This window comes from Arachis ipaensis, chromosome B04 (assembly GCF_000816755.2).
Source record: "Arachis ipaensis cultivar K30076 chromosome B04, Araip1.1, whole genome shotgun sequence".
Taxonomy (NCBI): domain Eukaryota; kingdom Viridiplantae; phylum Streptophyta; class Magnoliopsida; order Fabales; family Fabaceae; genus Arachis; species Arachis ipaensis.
The window spans coordinates 116,213,367-116,214,385 of NC_029788.2; the positions used below are offsets into that span (position 1 = coordinate 116,213,367).

The 1,019-nt window shown below is 34.0% G+C and overlaps 1 pseudogene; it reads right to left on the minus strand.

Moving 5' to 3' along the window:
• The window catches only part of LOC107637054, a 13,656-nt pseudogene extending 12,866 nt beyond the window's left edge, over positions 1-790 (minus strand).

Sequence of the window (1,019 nt, forward strand, 5' to 3'; positions counted from 1 at the left end):
GTATTTTTAAAATTAAAAAAAATAGAAAACAAGAAATACGAAAATATAAACTAAGTATAGACTATAGACTCTAAAAGTTGATACCACCTAATAATAATCGGTGAAAATTCAAGTACAAGCAACCTCACGTAAAGTTGATAACTGAAAGTCGTTAATTAGATGATTTGACTGATTTGATTAAATTTTTATCTAATGACTTTCAGCTATCAATTTCACGTGAAGTCGATTGCACTTGAGTTTCCACCACAATAATAATAATATAGAATAATATTATAGGGAGTTACCAAAATATTCTCTAATAAGATGAATGCAAATTGAATATATACCTGCATCTTCAACACAACAATCGATTCCATCAATGTAGAGTGCTTTCAGATCTTCGAAAACAAGAAAATCCGAGAAATTGAAGTGACTGGGTTGATCATAAATATAATTTTGATCAAGAAGAGTGAGTGTAGCGACTCGGCCAGTAATGGCGTTACACCGAACCCCTTTCCATTGACAGCAATCAGTGCCGTCCACCCAATTAATGTACGGCTCCCATTTTTGCAAACGCGATAGATCTGGATACGCGTATGGTTCCATGTCGCTGAAACGGCCTTTCATATATAAAAGAACATCTTTTTCTTGCTTCAAGCACCCTTCGCTCAAACTGCTTTCAATTATTAGAACCCAGAAGAAAAACACAGAAGCAAACCATGTTGTTGGTGTACCCATTTCAGAGTATCACTAAACAAGCAACTAGTGTATGTTGAACTCAATGGCTAAAATGTCACTTCCGGATTTAAATAAAGAATAGAGGGATGCTAGAGGCAGCAATTTTAGTGTTTTGTAACCATTAATTGGTCATTAATAGTATTTTTGATGGTGTGAGATTACATTTAATAGTGGGAGATTACTCACTTTTGTTTTGATGGTTAAGTACTGGACAGAAAACACAAAAGTTGCTGGCTCATAGACTTTTCCAAAAAGTTATTTGGAGTGGTACTAAAATTTATAAGTAATATCCTAAGTAGTCT